The following is a 27,857-nucleotide window of genomic DNA, read 5'->3' on the forward strand; positions in this document are numbered from 1 at the left end:
CCCCTCCCTACGCACATAGACCTCTCCGACCTCTCCTACAGCCCAACCATGTGACTTTTCTTTGTCCTCTGTCTTAGTAGGGGGTTCGACGGCCTGGTCCCGCTGCGGGGGCCTCAATCTCAGACTTGGATTCAGCGGCTTCCCACTCTTGTGTAGTAACCTAGGACAGAACACTTACATCCGTACTTCAGGAGGGGTCCACCACGCTCTTTACACCCGAGCGCCCCTGCTTGGGGCCTTGTAGTTGTTTGTTAAAGTTAGGGCGACAGATGCTTCAGTTCTCGAAGTGTAGGGTGGAGGGTGGGGGATCGGGGGGGGTTTGGTTGGTTGTTCCTCCTAGGGAGGGTGTTCCCTTTAGTTTGGGTTTGGTTCTTCTTGGGCTTGTCACACAGCAGCTTCCTGCGAGCGCCACTGTATGGCTCCACACTGACACTCACGTGCGCTCCGCTAGCGCCCGCTCTCAGCCGGCCTTCCCTGGCTCCCTTCAGTATGTCATTCATTCTCCCTATGGTACCTGTATGCTCCTCGTCCCCTCCCCGTACGCCCACGCCGCTCGGTGTCCTCCCGGCGCCCCCTGGTTGTTCCGCCCCCGCTGCGACTCACGTCCGTTGCTTCCATGGAAGACTTAGCCCCCAAGGCCCAGCTGCGTATCCTGTCCTGGAATGTTAACGGCCTGTTGGATAGGCTCAAACGCACTGCAGTCCTTAAGTACGCCCAGCGCGTAGGGGCCGATGTGCTCCTGCTTCAGGAAACCCATCTTCTCGGTGAGAAATGTCCCTTTCTAGCGCGCTATGGGTATGACCGAGTGTGGCACTCTGGGTTTTCCCGTGGCTCCCGTGGGGTGGCTGTCCTGCTGCGCCGCTCCCTCCCCTTTGTCCTTACGCGGGCGACCCACGACCCTCATGGAACCGGTATTGCTATTTGCGGCACACTCAACGGTAGGCCGATCAGCTTTCTGTCGCTCTATGCGCCACCCTCCGGACTGTCGCAGGCTTTATCTCACGCCGCCTCTCTGTTGGAGACTTTCCCGCTGGGTGCTATTGTGCTTGGGGGGGATTTTAATGCCATCTTGGCCCCTCATCTGGACTCGTCGGGACCGATTTCGGATTCCCGCGCTGCACGAGCGAGGCAGCTGGCGGGTTGGGCCGAGGCCCAGGGCCTCTGCGACGCCTGGAGGCTTTGGCATCCTCACACTCGTCAGTACACCCACACCTCGGCCGCTCACCACTCTCATGCGCGTATTGATATGATTTTTGTCCCCCCCCCGCCGAGTGCGGGGACGTCCAAGATGTCCGCATCCTCCCCAGGGGGATTTCGGATCACTCGCCGGTCCTCCTGGATCTAGGCCCTCCGCCTCACACGGCCCGGCCGGTGTGGCGCTTCAACGCTTGGTTCCGCCAAGACAAGACACTGCGTACGGCGGTGGGCGCTGAGCTTACCCAGTACTACTGCACCAACGAGGGTTCGGTCTCCTCGGCGGGCACCCTTTGGGAGGCCTGTAAGGCGACCATCAGAGGCGCGGCTAAGGCGCATGTGGTGCAGCACCGCCAGACGCAGCTGCAGCAGCTCACTGCCTGTGAGGCCCGGGCGCTGCGTTTGGAGCAATCTCTCTCTGAGCTCGACGACCCGACTGTGGACCGGCAGCTGAGGCTCCTTCGCGAGGAGATTCGTCAGCGGTCCCTCGAGGCGGCCAAGCTTCTCTGGCAATCTTCGCTGGCGAGGGTGTATGGTTGGGGTGGCAAGAACGGCACGCTGTTACATCGCCTGGCCACCTATCCCAAGACGTCGCGCATTATTCCGGCGATCACCGATTCCGCAGGCGTGCTCCAGTCCTCCTCCGTGGCGATAGCGGCAGCCTTCGCCCAGTTCTACTCTCGGCTCTACCGGGCCCGGGCACCGGATCTTTCACTGGCCGCTCTGCTCGCATCGACGAGTGGGAGAGCCTGGAAGTCCCCATTTCCCTTGAGGAAATTGGGGACGCAATAGGGCGTACGTCCGCTGGGAAGACCCCGGGACCTGACGGCTTCCCCCAAGAATTCTATGCCGCCTATAGGGATAGCCTGGTCCCGCGGTTGCGAGACCACTATGTAGAGGCGATTGAGAAGGGTTCCTTCCCCCCAGAAGCTGACCTGGCCACAATTGTGGTTTTGCCTAAGTCCACGCCACCGTCCACCGACAGAGCGACTTACCGCCCGATCTCGCTCATCAATACTGACGTGAAGCTCTATGCGGCGGTCCTGGCCCAACGGCTTCGGCCCTTTTTGTTGACCCTGGTCCACCCGGATCAATGTGGCTTCATGCCCGCTCGGGGTACCCGCCATTGTCTTCGCCGCCTCCATGTGGCCCTGGCCCACCGCCAGCAACTGACTCCATACCTCGCCCTCCTCCTTGCTGATTGCGAAAAGGCTTTCGACTCGGTGGGGTGGGCCTACCTGTTTGATGTCCTGACCCACATGGGTTTTGGCCCTAAGTTCGTGGGGATGGTGCGGGTTCTCTATGCCCGCCCCCCTGCCAGGGTATTGGTTAACGGAGCGCTGTCGAGGCCATTTCGGATCGGCCGGGGGATGCGGCAGGGATGCCCACTGTCGCCCCTTCTCTTCACGCTCGTGATGGAGCCCCTTGCTGCCCTGATTAGAACTGACCCTCTCCTTCAGGGCTGGGAGTGGCCGGGCCTAGAGGCTGACAAAATCGCCCTCTACGCGGACGACGTCCTGCTGTATCTTGGTGACCCGGCGCGCTCCGGACCCCGTGCATTATCCATCCTGGGCCGCTTTGGCTGAGCGTCTGGTCTGTCCCTCAATTCGCGGAAGTCGGTTCTGGTTCCTTTGCACCCCTCCCGGGACTGTTTTGATTGGCAAGCGACCATCCCCCTCCGCCGCCTATCCTTTAAATACCTGGGCATCTGGGTCTCCCTCCTCCCGGAGCTGAGCTGGGCGCTTAACGTGACCCCCCTGGTCAAGAAAGCCAAGGCAGACTTGGCAAGATGGCACCAGCTACCCCTCAATCCGCTGGGGAGGGTGGCCCTTTACAAAATGATGATTCTTCCCCGGTTTCTGTATGTGCTGCAAAATACCCCCCTCTCCTTTCCACGACCTTGGTTTCGCGAGCTGGACGGGATGGCGACGAGATTTCTCTGGGGTGGTGGGAGGCCTCGGTTGGCTCTGTCGACATGCCGCCTGCCCACCTTTGATGGGGGCCGGGGCATGTCTAATCTCTACCTCTATTATTTGGCCCCCCGCCTCCTGGTCATTCATGACTGGTTTGGGGGGGGCTGGTCCGACCCGGCCTACAGGGTGGAACTTGGGGATCTGGGTTTCTCTGGTATTCAGGACCGCCTGTATGGCGCCTCCATCCCTGCCTCCTGCCCGGATATCACCAAAGCAATATTCCTGGCCTGGCGAGCGGCGCTCCGTCACACCCGATGGACGGGGAGGCTGACGCGTGTCACTCCTCTGTGGCACGGGACGTGGTTGCGGGAGGTCGCGGAACTGGAAGGCTTTAAATCATGGGATCTACTTGGCATTTCCCAGCTTGGGGACGTCTGGCGGGGAGGGCGAATGTGTTCCTATTCAGAGCTGCAGGCGCGCTTCTCCCTCCATTCCTCCCAATTCTATAGATACCTCCAGCTGCGCCACGCCATACGCACCTACACCCCACTGGACGTCCGGCTGCCGGACCACAGCCCCCCGGAGGCACACGTCATGATGGGCAATTTGGGGAGGGGGGGCATCTCCAGGATTTATCACTCCCTCGTCAACTGCACCCCTACATCCCTGGTGGGCCTCAAGGAACGATGGGAGGGCTGGGTGGGTCCCCTGGATGAGGCCGACTGGCGGGACACCCTTATGGCCCCCCGCTTTGTGATGGCCTCCGCCAAACTGCGGCTTATCCAAATTTACTACCTACACACCGCTTATCTCACACCGGCTCGCCTACACCGTGCGGGCCTCTCCACTGACGCGGCCTGCCCCCGCTGTGGCTCTGAGCCAGCCGACTTCCTTCACATGGTGTGGTCTTGCCCGGAGCTGGAGGGGTTCTGGAGGGGCATTGAGTCCGAACTTACGGAGGTCTTGGGGTGGGAGGTGCCGCATGACCATAGACACTCCCTACTGGGCATCACTGACGGCTTGGATGGCACACGCCCAGAACAACTATTCCTCATGACAGCCTTAATGGTGGCCAAACGTGACATTGCAGCGGCGTGGAAGCAACCGCAGCCGCCTAGCTTAGCTAAATGGGGCGCCGGGGTGGACTGGTGTGCGGCGCAGGAGCGGACTCTTTATCGGGCGCGAGGTTGCCCCAAGAAATACCGGAAAGTCTGAGGGAAATGGATGGGCAACATACCATGATAGGGCGGTTTGGACGATGGGGGAGGGTTTCAAGGGGAGGGTGGAAATGTGGTGCACTTTCCACTGTATTACTGTGTGGTGATGGTTCCAAGGGCCCGAAAGTTTCTTTTGTTGTACTGCCTAAAACAATAAAAACTTGTTTATCAAAAAGAAATAAATACATATATATTTGATATATATACCTGTGTGGTGTCCTTTCATTTGGTAATTCAAGAGATTAGAAGGTAAAACAAGCTGCTTTACATTCCTCTGAGACTTAGCCTGAAGGTTGCTCTCCACAGCTACCACTAGGATAGCTTTCTTTAAAAGGTTGTCTTAAACCTATCTACCATAAGAGTCGAATTGGACTGGTGCAAGGTGGCCACTATAACTAGTGACCAGCATATGCCAGGCCAACTTCTCACAATAGAGATGACCACTAGATTAGAGTTCTCACTAGAAATGTGAGAACTCTAATCTGTGAACACAGGAGTAATGTACGCTGTGGGGGAACTACCACAAATGTGGCGGCCCATTAAATTGAGAAACAGCACATTGTTCATGACTTTAAGTGGGTGGTCCAAGAAGCAATGGAAAACAGTGAGACCGTGGAGATTAAGCTGTTCGAGAAAGAGCAAAGATGGGTTTTTAAATTGAAAACACATATGTTGGGGTTAAACGAGAACATACCGTGGGGGAATTTTGTAGTAGTGATGGGGACTGATATTACAGCTGGGCAGTACCAACATACACTTATGGGCACATTACAATCACTCATGTCTCCATGACACTCATGTGTCAAAATAAGTTAATTGTTTTCAGACATTCCCCATAATGGTTCTCAAATATCACAATGGCCTTTTTCTTGCTGAACTCTACGTTTGAAAATTACAGTTCAGTAATTCACAATGATGGAAAACACCTAAGGGTTCCCCTTAATGGTCAAGTACAGGAATCTATAATTATAGATAATGCATTGTATGTTTGTTTCCAACATCAGGATATGCCATTAATAATATATATTTTCCTTTGAGTGGGCTCCATTCAAGCAACATTTGAAAGAGGAGGAAACAATTGTTACCGTAATCACTTTAATCACGGGCTCAGGAGGAATCGATTACTACCGTAATCATTTCCATCGCGGGCTCTGAAAGTAATGATATGTCCCTCCAAAACACCATTTGTCCTCACTTCCTGGGTAGGCCAGAACAGAACGGCCATTTTGGAACTTTACGCACTAGTCTCCACACATCCAATGCAACACGTTTTCACGTAAATATGAACACATTTGATTTATAGTCGGAATCCACATCGGATCAAGCAACACTGGAAAGAGGAGGAATCGATTTTTACCAGAATCACTTTCATCACGAGCTCAGGAGGAATCGATTACTACCGTAATCATTTCCATAGTGGGCTCTGAAAGTTATGATATGCCCCTCAAAACACCATTTATCCTCACTTCCTGGTTAGGCCAAAACAGGACGGCAATTTTGGAATTTTACGCACTAGTCCCCAGACATCCGATCCAACATGCTTTCACATAAGTGTGCACACAGTTGCTTTATAGTCAGAACCAACAAGATGCAGTTCCTGAGAGGATCACTTGTAGGTATTCGGACAAAGTTCAGGCTTTGACGAGGTGAGTGTTTGGCATGATGGCGCTGCTCCAATCGCCTGAAATTAAACTAAGAACCTTTTCCATCAACGATTTCCAGCCACATTCAAAACCTTTCCCAAATTACGTTTTTTCCCAACAGTGTGTGACTAAAAGTAGAACTTCCCGCCGGATGAACCATGGAGCCTAGGCTTTAACAGTAATAAGTATGTGTTATCTGTGGTGCGTTTGTGTGTTTCATGTTGTACATCCTTTTGTGATAAAACTTACGAGCATCTAAAAACCACAGGAATAGACACTGACAGCCAAAACAGTGAATGAAAGTAACATCTCACAAGTGACAACGTTTCAAGTGTGTAAATGAATCACTACTTTTACATGATCTAATCTGGTCCTCCGATAGGCGGGACAGGCTCATGGACATCAAACCCTGCGCATGGTCAGATCACTTCCTAATCTCGTGCTGGGCGCCCGTAGATGGCCCTCCTCCACTAGCTCCTCCCAAATGGAGGAAGGTACAGAGCTGGAATAAAATTCAGGCAGAGACTTCAGGGGCGATATTACAGAGGCTATCTCCTCCCATTTTCGACACAGGCAACATTGATTTAGAAAGCATTACCCTGACTAACATCTTACAGGCTGCTATTGATCAAGTGGCTCCAGAGCGTGCGGAAAGTATTCAACACAAACAGAAGGGGGCCCCCTGGTTCAATGAATCTTTGAGGGAAAGGAAACAAACCCTCCGTCAAGCCGAAAGACGTTGGCGGAAAGTCTATGACCCGGCCGAGCTAACTACCTATAAATCCCTCCTTACATTGTACAAAAAGGCCATTACATCTAGGAAAGCCGAATACTATGCGGTGCGTATTGCCAGCGCACCCAACATCCAAAAAGAGACTTTTAAGATTCTGAAAGAACTTAGCAAAAAGCCTGACATCAATCCTGCAGCCACACTTTCTGACTGCAACGCTCTTCAGGTCTTCTTTCTGCAGAAAGTAGCCGGCATCCTACTAGAGATTAAAGACATTCGGATCACTACAGGCACCTCGGAACTGCCTACTTCCTCTCCTCTTAAGGGCAATTCCATCTCCAGCTTTCCGCTTTAGGAAGCAAGTACTCTCTCTCTCCTAGCCTACGGGACCAAGTATGGTTCCCCCATTGACCCTTGTCCTCCTCGGATCTTTAGAATGGCATTTCCTGCGCTGGAGAATCAGATTCTTATGCTCTTGAACAAATCCCTGACAATCGGTCAGGTCCCTGCTAATATGAAGGAGGCCAGAGTTATTCCTCTTTTTAAAAAACCAGGTGCTGACAGGACTATACTTAAGAACTATAGGCCTATCTCTCAGCTTCCCTTTCTGGCGAAGGTCTTAGAGAAACATGTTCTGATAACCCTTTCAGCATTTCTGGAAAAGCATGAGATTCTCCAGGTCCACCAGGCAGGCTTTAGAGCCCACCATAGTACTGAGTTGGTTATGCTGTCGGTCGTGGATGAACTCAGACGAAAAGCCGATATTAAAGAATCGAACGCCCTGATTTTATTAGATCTGTCAGCGGCGTTCGACACCAAAAACTACTCTCTCGTCTGGCAGACCTGGGCATTCAAGGACAGGTCCATAAATGGCTAGAATCCTTTCTATCAGGACGAACGCAGAGGGTCCAATTGGCCGAGCAGGTATCAGAGAAGGGCAACATATCTTGTGGGGTCCCTCAAGGATCTGCACTATCCCCCCTTCTCTTTAATATATACCTGCAGCCCCTGGTGACCGCGCTAGCCAAAATGGACTGCAGAGTGTTCAACTATGCGGATGACACTCAGCTTATCCTAAGAATTGAGAACCCGGCCCGCGCTCAACAGTCTGCTCAGAGCATACTCAGGTTCACAGTTGGCTGGATGGCGGCTAACTCTTTAAAAATCAACCCTGATAAAACGGAGGTCCTTGCCATTTCAACTAAAGGTAACCCCTGGAATGATCTTTTTTGGCCTCAGGAGTTAGGACCCCCCCAGGCCAGTACCTGTGGTGAAAAGTCTGGGTATAAAGATCGACTCTGAACTTTCTATGACCAACCAGGTTAACGCGGTGGTCGGTACTTGTGTCAGTCTGCTGCGATAGCTGAGGAAACTTGTTCCCCTCCCCTCGGTCTCGACCATGAAGACAATAGTAGCTGCTACGATAGTCTCTAGACTTGACTATGGAAATGCACTATATGTTGGGCTACCTCAGAAGCTGACAAATAAACTGCAGATAGTTTTGAACGATGCAGCCAGACTCATTTTTAGATTACCCAGAAGAACTCATGCGACCCCTCTGCTGAGTGAACTGCACTGGTTACCCATTAGGCAAAGAGCCAAGTTCAAGGGTTTGTGTATCACACACAAAGCCCTTTATGGACATGCCCCTGAGTACACAAAAGAACGTGTACTCAAATACGTGCCAGGACGGGTGATGCGCTCAGCAGAAGCCAGTAGACTAATATGCCCTCGTTTTAACCTCGCATCTAAAGGAGGGAGAGCCTTTTCGATCCTCCTGCCTCAACTCTGGAATCAGTTGCCCGGAGAGCTACGGAAGGAATCTAGACTCCTTCCCTTCCGTGGAAAACTTAAAACCCTCCTTTTCAGAGAAGCGTTTGATCTGGTTGTGAAATCTTTCAGTATCTAAGGACCCAGCCTGTTTTGTTGTCTTGTTTCTTCCTCTGTCTGAGCGCTATGAGACCTGCCGGTATATATGCGCTATACAAGATTGAATTAACAATAACAATAACAATGATCACCATACTAAATGTGCCACTGGCAATCACGAGACGACAAAGAAAATAAGTCACTTGTTGTTGGTCTTTTTCACCAAAGAGGTGTCCACCTAGTAAGGAGGAGCTTTAGTAAACCCCTCCTTACAGCACAACTTCAACTACTGTGAAGACATTATAACTTTTGTTCCTTTGCTTTTTCATTTCAGATTGATTACAGTAGGATTACCAGATGGTATTAAATTTGTACTGCACTTGGGTATAATTGTGAGATTTAGGCACTATACATGAGTTGGGTTTAGCAGACCAACTGTAGGAGTGAAACTAGGTACGCCAATATCAGATACTAGGTTCTGAAGAATAGCCATAGGGGTAGGCTAGAAACATGTCGACCTTTAGGATTTGGGCACATTGAATCCCATGAGTCCTAAGTTGTTCCCTGTATTTAATCATACCGACTGAGGGTAAAAATAAAAGTGCCACCACCCACTAGCCAGGTATTTTTAAACGTACACCTTCCTTTACCTCACTCCTCCCCAGCAGAACAACCGGCCTCACATAGTCATTACATTCAGTGCTCCTGCGTAGTTTGTCTGGTCGCAGCACACCCATTCCATAGCAGAACGGGAAGGACACTATGATGAAGCATGCCACCAAGGGGTAACCCTGGTGGGTGAGGGTTTCACTGAAAACTTTAAGTTTTTACCCCAAAGTGAAGGAACAAGGAAACTAAGACCTCCACACAGCAAGAGGCTGTGTCCTTTGTTTTGTTTTCCTACGTCAGGCTTTGGAGGGTGGCCCCAGTGCAAATATCCTCTAACTCCCCTTTTGTTTGTGTATACAATTACATTTCATAGCCAGCAGCATTTTTGTATGAATGCCCAAATAAGAGCAATGCCCAAATAACAGCAATACTAGGCAACATTAATGGGTCTGATATTGAATCCTCTAAGGGTATAGTAAAAGATCTGTTTAGGGGAGATGAAGTCAATCTATATCTTATATTTTGGCATCAGGCATTAAGGCCAGACCCTTTGTGGGTAATTGAAACAGTAAGATGTAAATGGCTCCAGCGTACGGGGATTTATATTAGTGTTCAGCAATGGGAGAAGTATTTTATCTTGAGTTTCACCTGTTTTATAGGTGCGAATTTACAGTGCATTGCTTTGTTTAATGGATGGATGCTCTACCTAACGTCAAACACTTTAAATAATATGTTTCTTTCAGTATCTGGGAACTGCCCAATATGTAGCTCTGGGGGAGATTGGCTACATATGTTCTTATCCTGTAATTCCCTCAAAACTTTGGGAAGGGGTATTCAATGCGGTAAGATGGACCATTCAAGAGAATATCTATCCCACACTGAAAGTGCCCCCCTTAGTTCTGGCGGACTTGCACTTACATAAAACCTTGAAAACTGGGAATTTACTTTTGATTGCAATGTTGATTGCACGTCAATAATGACTACCTACTGGAAGTCTCCTGTAGTGCCCAGCTTTGAGCAATGGGTGGTGAAAATGAAGATGTTAGACATTGGGAAGCTTGGTTCCATGCCAGAATGCATAGGTATGTTATTTATGATAGAAATTGGAGATGCTGGGCTAGGAAATTATGGGAGAGAGGAGGGTAAACATGAGCGTAGAAGGCAAAAGAATAGACACAAGCCCTTTCAGTAGCAGTCAGGGAGGTGTCATATGGGTTGAGTGCTCCCTTTAGGAGTTGGACATGATATGTTTGCAGAGCCACTTTAGGGGGAGGCTAAGGGGAGAGGGGCCGGGGAGGTGGATATTTATTTTTTCCTGTTTAATATTTTGTATGGACTGGGCATGTGTTATGGAAGGTCAGTCGAGGTAGAAGATTTTATGGATGGTTTTCTCTGGGGAGAGCAATTTATATGATATGTGTCCCATTCGACATGATATGAAATTATATTAATTCTGAATAGTCACATTTTCTATTAAAAAAAATTATACAAAAAAACAGGCATCCCAATGCTTATACTCATGAAAAATGGGCCACCTCATCCCATGCTATGGGATGGCTTGTTGAGAGTGTCCAAAAGTCAATAGCTCGTAACCGGACAGTTCACCAGACTCAGGACAAACAACCTTCAGACCCCCAGACTCCCAAGTTAAACAAAATCAACACTATTATTCTGAATGAAACAGTAGTGTCTAATACTTCAATTATTTCTTTATTAAAGTCTTGATTGAGCAAATATTCAAAGTTCATACAATATGCAGCTCAAAGGTATGTCTGTAGCATATGATAATTCAGACTTCACAATGAGTGACTGTTTTATCGTATACCCAATGCATTTCGGGAAAACCCTTCATCAGGGGTAGCTGTAATGTAAAGTTTAGAAAGGTACTATCAAAACATGTCCTGGGAAAACTGTTACGGATTAATGCTTGACAAAGAGTGGCTAAAACTTAAATTAAGCAATATGTGCACTACATGCAGAAAACAAAATTGTGAAGGTGGCAATACAAAAATGTTGAACAATAGTCCCACTGCTACAATATGGCATTGAAACATATAGATCAACCAACATGGTTATGCATGTAATAAATAATGTAACTAAAACCGAGGGAAGTCAATCCGTTAAGCTAACATTAAAAACCAAAAATGAGAGAAAAGTAAAAACGCACCACATGCACATCACAGAGCTTACATGCAGTAATATAGTGCTCAGACATGCATAATCATAAAATTAAAAAAGAAATTGGTGTATGCACTCACATTCTGATGTTAAATAATAAACACTGACTGTGTTAATCATGCGAAAGGGTTTCAAAGTCGGAGTGTAAACGTGCTGCAAAGAAAAATAAATAAATGAGGCTCCACACTGCATATTACACATTGAGAGTGTGAACTCATGGATGGATCAGAGGCATTTGCTAATTACCTTAAGTAGCAGAAAGCTAACAAACACGCCAACCATGTTGTAAATATTGAAACTAGTTTCAGAGTATCAAACAAGTTGAGACGCTAAAATGTGGTGAACCAGGCAGAGTGCTGGAAAGTGAAGATGCCCAATAGTTAAACCAATGCATTGTATTAAAATCTAAGCAGTAGTGTAATATCTACAAATGCACTAGTTACCTTTCAAACGGCAAAGTCGCCCCCTCCGGCATGGTGTCTCCATGAGCATGCTCCGCACATAGTGTCAATTGTGCTTGGTGTCTTTAAATGGACCGCGCAGCAGAACCCTAACAGGAAACCCGGAAATGAACAGAAAATGTGAAAGAAATAATCAAAATACTCCTTTCGTCACGTAAAAATAGACATAATAAAAATAAACATGATAGTGGTGATTTAACCACTGTCTGCAATACTCATGGGGTATCAACAAAACATAAAGCATACCAAAAAAACATAATCGTGACTTTCAACAAGAACTAAATGGCAATATCAATAATAATAAAATACTATAATCCATCATAGGTTATCGATTGCCGAATCAGTTACAACCAGCAACAGTCTTGGAGAAGACAACAAAATTGCAGCTATTTTATTATGGATTATGCTTACCTAAAAATGCAAACAAATACAATAATGCATAAACTGAAAAACAAATAGTGAAATGCCAGTGTTAAAAGAAAGCATTGTATTGATAAACATATTGTAACATTCAGTTGCAAAAACCAGTAACATCATTTAACCAAATACAGGTAGCAGAACATCTCTATTCTATTATTTATCACCTTTGGTTTTAGAGTATCTAAGTTTTTGATTCAGTAGGTTCTCTTACCGTAAGACTTTTGGCAATATCAATTTCAGGGTGAGGTTGAATGACTTCTCGAATATGAAATCCAATTTTATGATTTTGTTCAAACTAATGTACTGCTGAACTGGAATTTTTGTTGTTTTTATGTATCATTCTCTTGTGTTCAGTTATGCGAATCTTGGTTTTTCTTCCTATGTACTCCAAGCAGCATGGGCATTTTATGCTGTGAATAAAATGTTTGGTGTTGCAATATGCTGAGTGTATTAATTTGACATGCTACCCTTTTTGTAGATGGAAATGGATTGCTGGGAAACAGCATTTTTAATGCTGTCATTGCATTGCGCTACCATTACAACGAGGTCGTTACAACGACCGCGTTGTTAGTACACGATGCAATTACATCGCAAGTCATTATAACAACTGGCGCTCAGGTATTGGAAATAAATTCCAACACCTTCTCTACTTTTGCGCAAACTGGAGTAGGAATAGTAATTTATACTATTCCTAAATCCAGCGCGCCCCCTAGTGCAAGTCATTTTAATGACTTGCGATCTTAATGCATCGCGTACTAACAACGTGATGTTCTAGCATGCTATATTTGGATGGCTACATTGCCTACAATTACGTTATTGCAATCGATACAGTTGTAACATATTCTCTAGTACCTGCACACGTTTCTGAGCTGACAAGTTTTTTTGAAGCTAACACTACTTTTAGATTTCTTGACCATTGATAGGGAAACATTGGTTTGTGAATAAACAGTCCCTTGAAGTCAGGTTCTGTTTGTAGTAGCTCCTATTGATTCAGAATGATGTGTTTAATCGCTCAAGATTTAGTGAAAAATTTGGAGATGAACACCATTCTTGATGGCTTGTCTGCTGTGACTTTATTGAGTAGAGTTGCTCGTTCAAAAGATGCCACCCATTGCAAAGCTGTGTTAAGTATTCTGGAAGATACCCATGTGGACTAATCTGAGATTTATGTTCTTCCAGTTCTAATAAACAATCCTCATTATCAGATGTGATTCTCTTTATTCATAAAAACTGTGAGAGTGGTAAATGTTGTTTTAGGCTTTGAGGATGAAAGCTGTGGAAAAGCAAAGAATTATTGCGATCAGTAGGTTTCCACATATCGAATTCACTCATTCCATCAGCAATCAGACCATCTCACTTTTAGATGTACTGATTGAACTCGCACCTTTCGGTATCAAAACCAAAGTACACAAGAAACCTATTATCGCAATATTTCTTTGCTTTTCCACAGCCTTCATCCCCAAAGCCTAAAACAACATTTACCACTCTGAAAGTTTTTACGGATAAAGAGAATCACATCTGATAATGAGGATTGTTTATTAGCACTGGAAGAATATAAATCTCAGTTTAGCACCAAAGACTATCCTTCCAGAATACTTAACACAGCTTTGCAATGGATAGCAACACCAGAAATTTACAGCATAAAATGCACATGCGGCTTGGTGTAGGTAGGAAAAACTCAATGAAAAATCAAGATTTGCATAACTTAACACAAACACATGATACGTAACAAAAATACAAATTCCAGTTTCGCAGTACATTGGCTTGAACAAATCATAATAGGGAGCAAATCAGATTTCAAATTGTAGAACTCATTCGACCTAACTCTGAAATTGATATTCACAAAATTCTTGCGCAAAGAGAAGCCTTCTAGATCAAAAAATTATATAGTCTGCAATCAAAGGGGCAAAATGCTAAAACAGAGATGTTTTGCTATCTGTAATTGGTTTAACCCCTTCGCTGCTAGGCCCCCACCATGCTAAGCCTTTTTTTGGCTATTTGAGGTAGTTCGCGCTTAGGGCCCTGTATCTTTTTGACCACATAAGGTAGCCAAATTTGGGTCCTTTTCTTCCAATATCATATTATGGGGATTCTAAAGGTACCCAGGGTTCGTGGATTCCCGGGAGGGGACCCGGAAATTAGCCAAAAAACAGCTAAATGTTGTTTGTTTTTGGAAAAATAGGAAAAAAGCGCTGCAAACGAAAGTGTCTGTTTTTTTCCCTGCAAATTATATCAACAAAGGGTTTGTGGGGCTGAAATCATAATGTTCCAACCTTTCAGGGAGTGACAGACTTTTGTCAGAAAACCAACAATTTTTACACAGTTTTGACATTTTACTGGGACATAGCCTATTTTTGCTATTTTTGGTGCTTTCAACCTTCTTCCAGTTAATGGTAGAAGTGGCTATGAAAGCAATAATGGATCCTGGAAAGCTATACATTTTGGAAAAGTAGGAAACATTATGAATTCAGCAAGGTGTCATATGTGTAGATCCTTCAAGGTTTCTTTATAGAAACTAACAGTTGAAAATATGAAAAACTGAAAATGAGTTGAAGAAAACAGCCATTTGTTCCAACGTTTTCACCTGTAACTTCTTCTAATTATGACAAGTGTTTGAAAGCAATACACTGTTACATCTGCTGGACCTTTCTGGTTGTGAGGATATATAGGACTTGTAGGTTCACCAAGAACCCGACGAACCCAGAGCCAATAACTGAGCAGCGTCTTGCAATGGTTTTTTATTATGTACCGGGTATATAGCAATTAATTCGGGAAAAGATATAGTGAAAAATCGTGTATTTCTGAAATTGGAATGTAATATATAGTTTAGAAACAGTAGCTATTTGCATATTTCCAAAATTGTGAGTACCCATACTAGCATGAGAATTATAGGACATTTTTCAAAGTGACTTCTTTATTACACATTGTCTTTCATTTAGAAGGCAGAAATGCATCGAAAGTCAATCGGTAATAACAGTTGCTCTACAATTCTGTGTTACCCTAAGTCTCCCGATAAAAATGGCACTTCACTTGTGTGGGTAGGCCTAGTGCCCACATAAATGTGTCAAAAAAACACATTTTCCTCACAGTTCTGTGGTGGAAAGTTCGGGAATCTGTGTAAATCCACAAAATTCCATTCACACCGCATTCCCCAAAGTATCCCGAGAAAAATGGGGCCTCAATTGTGTGGGTAGGCCTAGTGCCCGCGACAGGAAACGGCCCAAAACGCAACGTGGACACACCACATTTTCACTGTGAAAACTGACCCTTTTTTTGCAAAGTGCCTAGATGTAGATTCTGAACCCTAGCTCTACCGGCACCTAGGGAAACCTAGAAAACCTATACATTTCTGAAAACTAGAGACCCAGGGGAATCCAGGATGGGGTGACTTGTCTGGCTGTCACCAGGTTCTGTTACCCAGAATCCCTTGCAAACCTCAAACTTTGTAAACATAAAACACATTTTCCTCACATCACTGTGGTGGAAAGTTCAGGAATCTGCATGGATGCACAAAACTCCACCCACCTCGCATTCCTCAAAGTCTTACGAGAGGAATGGTACCTCACTTGTGTGGATAGGCCTAGTGCCCATGACAGGAAACGGCCCAAAACGCAACTTGGACACAACTCATTTTCACAGTGAAAACTGACCCTTTTTTTGCAAAGTGCCTAGATGTAGATTCTGAATCCTAGCTCTACTGGCACCTAGGGAAACCTAGCAAACCTATACATTTCTGAAAACTAGAGACCCAGGGGAATCCAGGATGGGGTGACTTGTCTGGCAGTAACCAGGTTCTGTTACCCAGAATCCCTTGCAAACCTCAAACTTTGTAAAAAAATACACATTTTCCTCATATTTCTGTGGTAGAAAGTTCTGGCATCTGCGTGGATCCACAAAACTCCACCCACCCCGCATTCCCCAAAGTCTTCCGAGAAAAATGGTCTGTCACTTGTGTGGGTAGGGCTAGTGCCCGCAACACGAAACGGCCCAAAACACAACGTGGACACAGCACATTTTCACAGTGAAAACGGACCGTTGTACTGCAGTGCCTAGCTGTATATTTTGAACCCTAGCTCTGCCGGCACATAGGGAAACCTAGCAAACCTATACATTTTTGAAAAATAGACACCCAGGGGAATCCAGGATGGGGTGACTTGTCTGGCTCTCACAAGGTTCTGTTACCCAGAATCCCTTGCAAACCTCAAACTCTGTCAAATAAAACACATTTTCCTCACATTTCTGTGGTGGAAAGTTCTGGAATCTGTGTGGATCCACAAAATTCCACCCACCCGCATTCTCCAATGTCGTCTGAGAAAAATGGTACCTCACTCGCGTGGGTGGGTCAAGTACCAGCGACAGGCAAGGGCCCAAAACGTATTGAGGAGACATCAAAATTACCTATCACAAAACAACCTGGTTTTGCAAGCGGGTCATCTGGGCTTTTGGCCTCAGGTTCGGCGGCCACCTTTAGAAACTACCAAACCCACACATCTCTGAAAACTAGACACCCGGGGGAGTCCAGCAAGGTATGGCTTGCGTGGATCCCCCAACGTTTTCCTACCCAGAATCCCGTGCAAACCTCAAATATGGCTGAAAAACACATTTTCCACATATTTTTGTGTGGAATCACCGTGCCGGCACAAATGTCCTACCCCACAATGTACCCCTCAGTCTCCCGAGTAAAATGATACCTCACTTGTGTGGGTGTCTAATGCAAAATTGGCTAAAAACTTTTTTTTTTTAAATGTAGCGCTTAGAATTCTTGGTGCTATACCCTTAATCCCTATGATTTGGCTCTTCCCAGTCACAGGCCCTTGCCCCACCCACACAAGTGAGGTATCATTTTACTCGGGAGACTGAGGGGAATGCTGTGGGATAGGACATTTGTGCCGGCATGGTTATTCCACGCATAAATATGTGGAAAATGTGAGAACACAAGCAAAGATGCACCACTAGATATTGCAAAAACGTAATAAAACATCAAATACGTTTCCACAGCAATATTTTCTTTGATTATTTTTTTTTATTTCAAGTTGCATAAAAAATTTTCATCCAGGAAACCGAGACAGCCGATGCGTTTTGTCCAATCAAATGGACTTCTTCAGTGCTGTGAATTTAACAAAAAGAAATATACACGAATGTAAATATACACAAATTAATACAGACAAATACTATACTTTTTAAGATGGACAATAAAGATAAGATATATTAAAACCATAAAATCAGGAACCCTATATACATCCCATATAACCAAAGTGATTTGTCAAACATATAACACAAACAATAAATCAAACTAACATTGACATCAGACACACTTCTTCCTACATCAAAGGTATACATATTTTAACACGTTACAATTTAAAAACATCTGTAGTACAACAATTGATTGGAGTACAATTAGTATACCACGCTAACATTTACATTGTATTCCTTCCCTCTTCGTCAAGAGACTTCAACATTTGACAAACATCACAATAAAAAATGATCTAAACATACAACAGTTATTCTCAACAGAGGGGGATGGAAATGATATTATTGGAAAAAGGCCAAAGAGAGTAGAAAAGAAAGAAGAAAAAGAAACAGTTCAAGAGCTAGGATAAAAAAGGAATATATAAAGATGAGTGAAAAGGAACAAAAACTTGTTCCTTTAAAGGTAATCCCAAGAAATAGGTGCCATATTAAACGCCAATTTCTGATAGGAAAAAAAGGGGGGGGGATTACAAACATAACAAGAACACTCGAAGTTCATCATTTACTGAAAAAGGTGGATAGGGTCTAGAAACGTAATAAATCGTAAAACGTAATAAATCTCAAAAATTCATATAGTCTAAATACCCACCAGACAAACAAATGGCAAGGTCCTTATGGTGATTGACTTTCATCAAAGAGTATCCATTATAAGGAATCTTTAAGTAGAACCGCGAGGTAGGTCTCACCTGGACCTGTACAGAGAGGAAAGCGGCCATGAGAGACATGGGATAACCCCACATGTATAGCTGAACACACAGCCAATAATATTCAGTATCTGTAACCTATGCTCCAATATAAAACAGCTGGTAAGAACACCAATGTACAGCCGTTGAAAAGATATCCCAAACATGTTTCAGTATGTGACCCATGTTCCGATACAAGGCCGCCGGTAAAAGCACCAAAATACCGCTGTTAAAGAGATATCCCAAACATATTTAACTGTTTGGGACAAGGGGAGTACAAATTAGAAAAACCTTTTGAAGCACACCAGTGGTTTCTCCCTTGTTATGGGGGAATACGATTTATTATATTAAAAAATAGAACCAAACAAAGTTGAGGGGTTGATCCAAATACCCACCAAGTAGAAGAAATCACAACAATTCTGTCAATGATTTTCATTCGAGATGTATCCTGTGAGTGGGGTTCTTAGTACGGCCCAACAGAATATAAGCCACACGGAATCTATGAAGGTGGAGACAGATCAACCTATTTATATAAATATTAATCAGAAAAGCCTCCTATCTAGATTTGATCAATCAACCAAGAATATCTATTGTGCCTAGATCATGCTCCTTGTTACTTACTTTAGATTCACGATGGTATGTGCTCCCTTAAAATATTTGAGGAGGACAATGATAGAGCAGCGCAACAAATCTATGTAAAGGAGAAAAGATATAAGAATACTTGTATGAATAAATAAAAGTAACCTCACACTTGAATTTGATCAGTCAAGCACTAGTGTCAAAACATGCCCAAAAGTTTCATCCCTATTACCTACTTTAAACTCACAACGATATGTGCTCCTTTTAAATATTGAGGAGGACAACAGTAAAGATTCCAGGATCGAAAAGAAACAACAAATCTTATCCGAGTTGGATGTACTGAATATGTAGACAACAGTTACTGGCCTCGACCTATGAAGTAAGTATAAGTAACATCAGGCTCACAGAGCGGAAAAAACAACAAAACGAAAATACACACACCCCGTGATAAAAACGGAGTGCACCAGTTTCAGTGCGACCTTATCCTGATGAAGGAAGGTGATCAACAAGGCCCTATTTAATCATGTTAGTTGTGGTCCATATTAACCGTATTATTATATAGTCAATAAACTTTTTTACATCCGCTACGTGCCCAACTGAATAGGAGTGGGAGGAGGAAGTGAGCGAGCTAGTATCAAAATTACTATATTACTTATGGCTCCACATAAAGCACGTCCTACCGATGGCATAACGTTATATATCCTAAGACAGCAGTCAAAGGATGCCAAATAAAGGGCAATCAATATAAAGGGCAATCAATATCCGCCGTCTTACATATGAAAATGAACTTCTTATACACATTAAGAGCCCCCATTGCACAATCTGACGGGCACCCTGAGTATAGGGACAAACTGATCAAAGGGAGGCTTAGTGGATGGTAAATACATTAGTTACACGTCCTACCAAGCAAACAAACAATAACTTGTTAACTATATATGTGTCAATATCCTTTACCCTTCACTCCTTTCATCTCCAGCAACTGCATTAAAAATCTCCACCCAATTCGTATATTACTCTAAAGACGCCATTCCCAGTGCACTCTTACCTCGATGGGATCGAACGCCAACCTCGCAACGCCTTTCGCAGTTCACTGACGGTCAGAGAAGAAACCATTTCCAGCCCCGTTATATACAGCCCGTATTCAACTCAAAACGCGGCGCAGCTGTGAGAAAGGAAACTGCTAGTAAAGAGTGCAGCCGGAGTGATCAAGACCCGTGAATCCTGGCCGCCATGTTGGAATGGGTAGTTTTGTTAAAAAACACATTGGGATAATGCCTCTCAAATATCAATCCAATTGCGTAAGCGGCCTCACCCGGATCCCACTCATATGAGGGTTTATGTATACCGATATTATAACATAACCCTAGATCCAAAACCAGAAAAAATATTTTGCAGTAATATTGCGCAAATATTACGTCGTACAAATATGACATAAATATAGTCACCATATTATAATGGAAAATGAAAGAGACGTAGTCCTACAATTAAAAATACGACTTCCCGATTCCTATTTAATCGGGTATAACCAAATTGTCCAAAGACCGGAATGTATACATCCGCCATTTTGGAATGGTTTCAGTTTGAAAAGGTAAACGACAAAAGCGGTGATATACAAAAAAGTAATAAACTAAATTTGGCAATGCCAGAACTGACATCCAAGGTTCGGAGGCCAGCCCTGTCACCATATGCATGGGGTCCTTCTCAATTTGTGAAACAAATACTAAGAATTATTTAAAATATAATATATGCGAGGAAAAAAAAGGGAATGTTGTTCGGTCAACCTAAAAATGAGGTGTGCAAAAATCAGCGGCCAGTTTTAATCGGTGCACGATTAAATACACACTGATGTATATTAGTTTTAGAATATGCAAGATCTCTAAAGTCCCACCCCAATATCGTATATCATGTAGGGGATAAGAAGAGCAATGATACATACAGAGGATTGTCCCCATTGAGGATCAATGTCACTGTAGAAGGAATAATCCCTAGAGACCGACATATGATAATGGGCACCATCTATCAAAAATAGAGGAAACAAGAAGAAAAATAAAGTGACACAGATAAGTTCTTAAAGGTTTAGACAGATTCATTGTGGTTTAGCCAAGTATTTCTAAGTCTGATCCATACCAAAGAAACATTTCTAAATACAGCATTCTGTGTATATTTTGCTGTCATTCATTAGTACCTGCTGTTTTTAGATGCACAGAAACCAAACACAGCTATAACATAGATAATAATTCAGGGAGCAATGGACAGAATAGTTCAAAGACAGTAGGTATAACAATGCTGCATATTAAAGAAAATAATGCATTTATTCGTCACTATCATGTCCTAACTCCACACTACGCAGTTTACAAATCCAGCCTGCCTCGTTCTTCCGTAGTGATAACTCCCTATTCCCACCGCTCGGATTTACCGGTACATGATCAATTCCCATAAACCATAGATCTTTGTCCATAGAGTGGTTTTCTTGCATGTGAAAAGTCATGGGATATTTATGATCCCCATTTTGCATTGCCCGCAGATGTTCCTGAACTCTCATCTTCAATGGTCTTATGGTGCTGCCCACATAGATTTTATTGCATTGACAGCCCAAAATATAGGTGACAAATTTCGTGTTACAATTGATCAAATGATTGATGTTATAAGCTTGACCTGTATTGTAGGAGAAGGACTTGGATTTATCCTTTCCAAATTTACAAACATTGCAATTTTTGCAAGTGAAGAAACCCTTGGCTGTATTAGACAGCCAGTTTTCTTGTCGTGGGGTGGTAATGTAGCTGGGACATTGTAGGTTTCTTAGATTCCTACCCCTTCTGTATGTAACTCTGGGTCTGGCAGTTATTGTCTCTCTGAGGCTTGGTACTTCAGTTAGTAGGTGCCGGTGTTTTCGCACTGTACACCCTATCACTTTGATGATTAAGTTGCTTACTGAAAGAGACAGGGGCCCTCTTATTCCTCACTTGGCCCTTTGGTTTCAATGTGATATCCCTAGATATTTTGGCAATCTTTTTTTCGGCCTCCTCAAGTTTGCCTGGGAGATATCCTCTTGCCAAGAATCGCTGTTTTGTCAGCTCGATGTTGTCTGCGAAATCCTTTTCTGTGCTGCAATTTCTCCTCATCTGGATCATCTCCCCATATGGAATGTTGTGAACTATGTGACAGGGGTGTGCACTGCTGAAATGTAAAGTACTGTTACAGGCTGTACTCTTGCGGTGGGTGGAACTCTGTATGCAATTATTTTTGATAAAGAAGGTATTGTCCCAAAAATGTATTTATTTTTTCACTACTATATTCTATGGTAAGCCGTACATAGAAGGGATTCTCATTGAGGAAAGTGTGGTATTCCAATAACTCTGAGGCAGGCCCATCCCAAAGCATGATGGCATCATCGATTTACCTTCCCCAGAATGTGATGTGTTCTGTCCATCTCAGTGCCCGACGGCCCCAAGCATGCTCCCGCTCAAACCAGCCCATGAAGAGCCCGGCATAGGTGGGAGCAAACCTGGAGCCCATCGCTGTGCCCTATATTTGATGATACCATTGGGCATCATGCAAAAATAAGTTTTTTGACAGTATAATATCTGTCATTTCCAGGAGTACTTCATTATGTGTATAATGGTCAGCAGTCCTTTACCCCAGGAAGAATTCCATGGCTTTCACCCCAAATTCTTTCCTGATACAAGTATATAGGCAGGCCACATCCATGGTGACAAACAGGAGATTGTTGGACCATGCGAAACCTTCAAATTTATTCAAAATGTCCTTTGATGTAAGCTGGTAGGTCCTTTGATGTAAGCTGGTAGGTTACATACCAGAGGCTGCAAGAATTGATCTACACACTCTGATATTTTTTTCTGTGGGGGAGTTAATCCCCGAGATAATTGGACGACCCGGGGGGAAACAACTCCCCTTGTGTATTTTGGGGAGTATAGATATATCCCAATTTTTGCCTTCCAATCTGGAGGAAATGATAGTGGGAACTCTGGTGTTTGTATATATATATATATATATATATATATATATATATATATATATTTCTGCCACAGTTTTCAAAGATTGCTGCGCACTCTGGTCAAATGCAATAAAGTAAAGACCTTCTCGGCAGAGGCGCATAAAATTAGGGGCCTCGTTCTCCAAACTGATGGGGTCCTGGGAAAATTGATTTCTCCAAATCCTGACATTACTTTCAGGAAAAGTTCCTCACTGAAAGATATTTTGGTGCGCAGCCACTTTGAGGATAAACCGAGAACCAAACCAACTATAACCGGTTTCTTTCCTTGCATGAGTTGCAAGGCGTGCAAAAACTGCAAGAAGGTGAAAGACTATGCAGTGCCAGGCAAAAAGTTTAAAAGATCCATTGATAAACTTCTTAACTGTAATTCCAGTTTTGTAATATATTGCCTGGTTTGTCCTTGTGGACTGCAATACATTGGAAGCACCATACACCCAGCAAAGAAGCGCATCTTGGAACACAAAAGAGCCATAACAAACAGGGACAAAACGTACCCAGTGGCGAGGCACTCTGCTGGGTTGCATGGTGCTAAAAGTGACAAACTGACATATTTTTGTATAGACCAGGTCCCAGCAGGAGAAAGAGGAGGGGACAGAGTCAGGTCACTGAGACAGCTTGAGGCGAAACTCATAGTGGAGCTGCGCACCAAAACCCCGGGGGGACTTAATCAGGAGGAGGAACTCTGGTCCTTTATTGGATAAAGTAATTGAAATCCAAACGCTGTCCCTTTGAAACACCTTGACAATGGGGAAGAATGGCAACTGACCACTCAGACAATCACAATGAAAGATAGCCCATTCAGGGCGTTATTTCTGTGACAAAAATCGAGTAAAAACAACCCAATTGGGGTATAAATTAGCAGGGAGCATAAATTAACACGTTTATGATTAGCAAACATTGTGTTTTTATAAATTCAAAAGCTGCATGTATAGAATTCTGTTTACTTAATTGCGAATTGAAATGCATGAATATATCTTTGATTTACAAACTTTATGTCTTTATAATTTGAGAGGATTATGTAAAGAATTCTGATTATATATTTAGGAATTATAACGTGGAACCCATAGACTTGATGTCTTAATTGAGTACTGAGAATGATGGCATTACATAGTGTTAAGATGGCCGACAATCTTCCCACATTGATTATCTGTATATATGAAGTCCGCTTTTCATTTCCATTCTTCTATGATCATGGCAACCAATCAAATGCTTAAATAGATTATGGAAACCGAACGCTATTGACATTGACGAAGGCCAGGAGGCTGAAACGCGTTTGTCAGCAGATCGTGTACAGATCGTGTTTAGCAACGAATCAAAATAAATTACTTTATTGCATTTGACCAGAGTGCGCAGCAATCTTTGAAAACTGTGGCAGAAATTGATTCGCGAGTTCCGCCCTCGCGGCTGGGGCACCCGCTGTGCTGGGAGCAGGATAACTGACGGAGTACGTGGAAAATATATATATATATATATATATATATATATATATATATATATATATATATATATATATATATATATGCCACACGATCACCTTTTCACGAGGAAACCCAAGGACACAGCGGGGTACTTGTTGGAAGCCTTTAATCACCAAACCAAACAGCATGATGCATTTCGGCCATTACGCCTTCCTCAGATGCCGAATCGTTCGTGGGTGTCACCTCCTCCCTCCTTTGTAATTGCCAGGGCACTCCCATTGGTGGGAGCTCAGCTGATCCTGCTGCAGTATAGTAAACAACTACAGCTCCCAGCATGCACTAGTTCCAATCCGTCCGGCAGCTGGATCCGATATTGCTCGCATGAGCGCCGAGATTTGCCTCGCAAAGGGGGGCCGTGTAGCGGCTGGTGGCCCCATAATTCAAGTGTTTAGAGCTCCCTTGGGTCCCCAACGTCTAAAGCCCCAAGAAAAAGGAACAAAGCCGGGCCGTGAAGCAGGAGTGAATCAACCCGCCTCCCAGTAAAGTTACAGGCTGTCATTGACAGCGGCCACTTGTATTGGCCCGTTCCTGAGGCGGTCCTGGAAACTATCAATACCTTGATGAAAGAACCAAATTGCCAGAAAAGTTCCAGGACGCTTGCTTGGACGGGTCCTTGTATCACGCTCCTGGCAGGCGTGAAATATATGCCACACGATCACCTTTTCACGAGGAAACCCAAGGACACAGCGGGGTACTTGTTGGAAGCCTTTAATCACCAAACCAAACAGCATGATGCATTTCGGCCATTACGCCTTCCTCAGATGCTGAATCGTTCGTGGGTGTCACCTCCTCCCTCCTTTGTAATTGCCAGGGCACTCCCATAGGTGGGAGCTCAGCTGATCCTGCTGCCTAGGAATGCTGCAGTATAGTAAACAACTACAGCTCCCAGGATGCACTAGTTCCAATCCGTCCGGCAGCTGGATCCGATATTGCTCGCATGAGCGCCGAGATTTGCCTCGCAAAGGGGGGGCCGTGTAGCGGCTGGTGGCCCCATAATTCAAGTGTTTAGAGCTCCCTTGGGTCCCCAACGTCTAAAGCCCCAAGAAAAAGGAACAAAGCCGGGCCGTGAAGCAGGAGTGAATCAACCCGCCTCCCAGTAAAGTTACAGGCTGTCATTGACAGCGGCCACTTGCATTGGCCCGTTCCTGAGGCGGTCCTGGAAACTATCAATACCTTGATGAAAGAACCAAATTGCCAGAAAAGTTCCAGGACGCTTGCTTGGACGGATCCTTGTATCACGCTCCTGGCAGGCGTGAAATATATGCCACACGATCACCTTTTCACGAGGAAACCCAAGGACACAGCGGGGTACTTGTTGGAAGCCTTTAATCACCAAACCAAACAGCATGATGCATTTTGGCCATTACGCCTTCCTCAGATGCTGAATCGTTCGTGGGTGTCACCTCCTCCCTCCTTTGTAATTGTCAGGGCACTCCCATTGGTGGGAGCTCAGTTGATATATATATATATGTATATATGTATATGTATATGTATATATGTATATGTATATATGTATATGTATGTATGTGTATATATATATATATATATGTTCCCTAACCTTTAAATAGAGAAAGTCCTCATCGCTTAAGAGGCCAATTTCTAGCCATTCCACCAATCTCATGTTTATATGGGCACTGAGTGTCTTGATTGGATTTTCTGAAACTTTCCGGTAACAAGTACTATCTGCCATCTGTCGATCGCTTTCTCTGTCCATTATTACTACATTTACGCCTGTATCGGCTTCACAGATAACAATGGCGGAGTCAGATTTTAGATCCTTTAAAGCTTTGTTTTCCTCTGCTGTAAGATTGAATTTGACTCTGTTCTGGTGGATTGGGTGTTCTAGGAGTTGGTGAAAGCCCTCAGTAACTCTCTCCCTAAAGCGGTCAAAGTTTGAATGTGTCCCTACTGGGATGAATCTGGACCATGATTTTAAACCACTGTCAATTTGCATGTTTTCTGAGATATCCAATTCTGCTCTTATCGTATCAACCTCCACTGTAGTTTCATCTGGTAATGACATCATTAGCTGTAAGACCCCTAAGTCCGACACGGTCTGGGTTGGTGGTACATAATCCGCCATTCTTGTAATGGAAACAACAGGATTACGAGTGAAGTGATCTTTCAACTTTAATAATCGCGTAAATTTGCACAGATCTACAAAAATATCTATTTCATTGCCAAATTGTGTGGGACAGAAACCCAATCCTCGGCTCAATAATGATACATCAGTTTCAGACAATGTGTGGCTTGAGAGATTGACAATTGTGAGTGTCTGCGTTGGCTCCACCATCCCCTCCTTTAGTCTGCACTAGGTTTTCTTGAACCTCTTGGACATGGCAATTGTCTTGTTTCGCACTCTCTTGTTTTTGTTTGAGTTTCTGCCATCTCCTACCCCCCTTCTTGTTTTTTGTTTTGATCTTTTCTCATAGTTTTTACTCGTAGTCTGAGCCGTTCCATTTCCACTAAAAAAGTGGTCCTATTTTCCGTATCAGATGTGCCAGGTGTCTTTTCTGTGGCCACCGAACTAGCTACTGAGGAGAGAGAACTGGTGCTATCAACTGATGCTAATTCTAATGTGTCCTCTCATTGTCTCTTTCCCTCCCCTGTTGTTTTCAACTTGTCATATCTGTGGGAGAATGTATAAATTCTCCCATCCTTATAATCCTTGTCATCTCTCTTGATTTTCTTAACCTTTTTGTCTCTCAAATATATTTGGTATTCCTTCAAGATCTTATCTATGATATCATAATTCTTCTTCACTATATCTTTTAGGTCTGAAGATGCGATATCTTTTTCAAGTTCCTCTATCTCAGACTGTAACTTGCAACCCTTCTTCTCTGCATTTTTGATTAATATACGCATCATATTAAATGATGCATTGTGAAGGTTCTCCTCCCATTCCTTCAATGAATCAGAGTCCAGGTCTTCGAAGGTCGGGAATATTAGAATCCTAATTGTATGTTTAGATAATTTTTTAGTGTGATGTTTGTCAAATGTTGATGTCTCTTGATGAAGAGGGAAGGAAAACAATGTAAATTTTAGCATGGCATACTAATTGTGCTACAATCAATTGTTGTACATTTAGATGTTTTTAAATTGTAACATGTGTTAAAATATGTACACCTTTGATGTAGGAAGAAGTGTGTCTGATGTCAATGTTAGTTTGATTTATTGTTTGTGTTATATGTTTGACAAATCACTTTGGGTATTTAGGATGTATATAGGGTTCCTGTCTTTATGGTTGTAATATATCTTATCTTTGTTGTCCTTCTTAAACAGTATAGTATTTGTCTGTATTAATTTGTGTATATTTATGTGAGTGAATATATTTTTTGTTAAATTCACAGCCCTGAAGAAGTCCATTTGATTGGACGAAACGCGTTGGCTGTCTGTTTCCTTGATGAAATTTCTTTTATGCAACTTGAAATAAAAGAAGATAATCAAACAAAATATTGCTGTGGAAACGTATTTGATGTTTTATTAAGTTTTTGCAACATCTAGTGGTGCACCTTCGCTTGTGTTCTAAAATTGTACTAATCCTCTTCTGGATTGCATTGCGGCAGTGGGTGTTTTTACAGTGTGCACACGAATTTGGTGGGTGACTTCCACCATAGT

General features: G+C 43.9%; 1 protein-coding gene across 2 annotated transcripts in view; it reads right to left on the bottom strand.

The window, feature by feature from the left end:
* The window catches only part of IRAG1 (inositol 1,4,5-triphosphate receptor associated 1), an 857,666-nt gene that overhangs the window by 729,271 nt on the left and 100,538 nt on the right, over positions 1-27,857 (bottom strand). For both annotated transcript variants that reach the window (XM_085648179.1, XM_085648178.1), the window contains exon 2: positions 11,797-11,903. The gene's annotated coding sequence lies outside the window, so the exon portion shown is untranslated. The remainder of the gene's footprint in view (positions 1-11,796; positions 11,904-27,857) is intronic.

The sequence above is a fragment of the Triturus cristatus genome, chromosome 3_2 (genome assembly GCF_964204655.1).
Source record: "Triturus cristatus chromosome 3_2, aTriCri1.1, whole genome shotgun sequence".
In the NCBI taxonomy this organism is placed as follows: Eukaryota; Metazoa; Chordata; class Amphibia; order Caudata; family Salamandridae; genus Triturus; species Triturus cristatus.